Raw genomic sequence first — 2,679 nt, forward strand, 5'->3', positions numbered from 1 at the left:
CCTTTCTCCCGCACCTATACATGGCAGGGGGGCACTTGGGAGGAGACCCAAGTAGGATTCAGCCTACTTGGGGCGCCCTCCTGGCTGCTCCCTCCTACCCCACCTATATATATGTGGGAAGGGGGGCGCCTAGCACACATGAACATTATCTTAGCCGTGTGCGGCGCCCCCCTCCACCCTTTACACCCCCGGTCATATTTTCGTAGTGCTTAGGCAAAGCCCTGCGGAGATAGCTTCACCATCACCGTCACCATGCCGTCGTGCTGCCAGAACTCATCTATTACCTCACCGTCTTGCTGGATCAAGAAGGCAAAGGATGTCACCGAGCTGAACGTGTGCTGAACATGGAGGTGTCGTACGTTCGGTACTTGATCGGTTGGAGCGCGAAGAAGTTTGACTACATCAACCACGTTGTTAAACGCTTCTGCTTACGGTCTACGAGGGTATGTATACACACTCTCCCCTCTTGTTGCTATGCATCTCCATGGATAGATCTTGCATGTGCGTAGTACTTTCCCAACAGTGGCATCTGAGCCAGGTCTATGCGTAGATGATATGCACGAGTAGAACACAAAAAGTTATGGGTGGTGATAGTCGTACTGCTTATCACCAACGTCTTATTTTGATTCGGCGGTATTGTAGAATGAAGCAGCCCAGACCAACCTTACATATCCACGCACATGAGACCGGTTCCCCCAACAGACATGCACCTAGTTTTGCATAAAGGTGGCTGGCGGGTATATGTTTCTCCTACTTTAGTTGCATCGAATTTGACTACAACCGGTCCTTGAAGAAGGTTAAAACACCGAACTTGATGAAACACTATTGTGGTTTTTGCGTACTAAGAACAGTTCTTGATAGAAGCCCGTAGCAGCCACGTAAAACTTGCAACAACAAAGTAGAGGACGTGTAACTTGTTTTTGCAGGGCATGTTGTGATGTGATATGGTCAAGATATGATGTGATATATGTTGATGTATGAGATAATCATGTTTTGTAATATCGACAACCGACAGGAGCCTTAGGGTTGTCTCTTTATTGTATGAAGTGCAAGCGCCATGTAATTGCTTTACTTTATCACTATGCGTTAGCGATAGTTGTAGAAGTAATGGTTGGTGAAACGACCCCGGTGCAGCGATAGAGATCAAGGTGTTGAGCCGGTGACGATGGAGATCATGATGATGCTTTGGAGAGGAAGATCAAAAGCACAAGATGATGATGGCCATATCATGTCACATATTTTGATTGCATGTGATGTTTATCCTTTATGCATCTTGTTTTGCTTAGTACGGCGGTAGCATTATAAGATAATCCCTTCACTAAATTTCAAGATAAAAGTGTTCTCCCGAGTATGCACCGTTGCCAAAGTTCGTCATTTCGAAGCACCACGTGATGATCGGGTGTGATAGACTCTACGTTCATATACAACGGGTGTAAGCCAATTTTGCACATGCAGAATACTTGGGTTAAACTTGACGAGCCTAGCATGTACATACATGGTCTGGGAACACTGGAGACCGAAAGGTCGAATGTGAGTCATATAGTAGATATGATCAACATAGAGATGTCCACCATTGATGACTACCCCATCTCACGTGATGATCGGACATGGGTTAGTTGATTTGGATCATGCATCACTTAGATAACTTGAGGGATGTTTATTTAAGTGGGAGTTCATTAGTAATTTGATTAATCGAACTTAATTTATCATGAACTTAGTCCTGATAGTGTTTGCAAATTATGTTATAGATCAATAGCTCGCGTAGTAGCTCCCTTTTTCCTGATATGTTCCTAGAGAAAACTAAGTTCAAAGATGATGGTAGCAATAAAGCAGACTGGGTCCATTATCTGAGCATTATCCTCATTACTGCACGGAAGAATTATGTCCTTGATGCACCGCTAGGTAACAGACCTATTGCAGGAGCAGATGCAGATGTTATGAACATTTGGCGAGCTCGATATCATGACTACTTAATAGTTTAGTGCACCATTCTTTATGGCTTAGAACCGGGACTTCAAAAACCTTTTGAACGCCACAGAGCATATGAGATGTTCCAAGAGCCAAAATTGGTATTTTAGACTTATGCTCATGTCGAGAGGTATGAGACCTCTGACAAGTACTTTGCCTACAAGATGGAGGAGAATAGATCAACCAGTGAGCTTGTGCTCAGAGTGTCTGGGCACTACAATCGCTTGAATCAAGTGGGAGTTAATCTTCTAGATAAGATAGTGATTGACAGAGTTCTCTAGTCATTATCACCAAGCTACTAGAGCTTCATGATGAACTATAATATTCAAGGGATGACGAAAACGATTCCCGAGCTCTTCACGATACTAAAGTCAGCAGAGGTAGAAATCAACAAAGAGCATCAAGTGTTGATGGTTAACAAGACCACTAGTTTCAAGAAAAAGGACAAGGGAAAGAAAGGGAACTTCAAGAAGAATGGCAAGCAAGTTGCCACTCTCGTGAAGAAGCCCAGAGCTGGACCCAAGCCTAAAACCGAGTGCTCCAAACTGCAAAGAAAATTGTCACTAGAAGCGAAACTACCCAAAATACTTGGCGGATAAGAAGGATGGCAAAGTGAACAAAGGTATATTTGATATACATGTTATTGATGTGTACCTTACTAGTGTTCATAGTAGCCCCTGTGTATTTTGATACCGGTTCGGTTGCTAGGAT

The sequence above is a fragment of the Triticum dicoccoides genome, chromosome 2B (assembly GCF_002162155.2).
Source record: "Triticum dicoccoides isolate Atlit2015 ecotype Zavitan chromosome 2B, WEW_v2.0, whole genome shotgun sequence".
NCBI lineage: Eukaryota > Viridiplantae > Streptophyta > Magnoliopsida > Poales > Poaceae > Triticum > Triticum dicoccoides.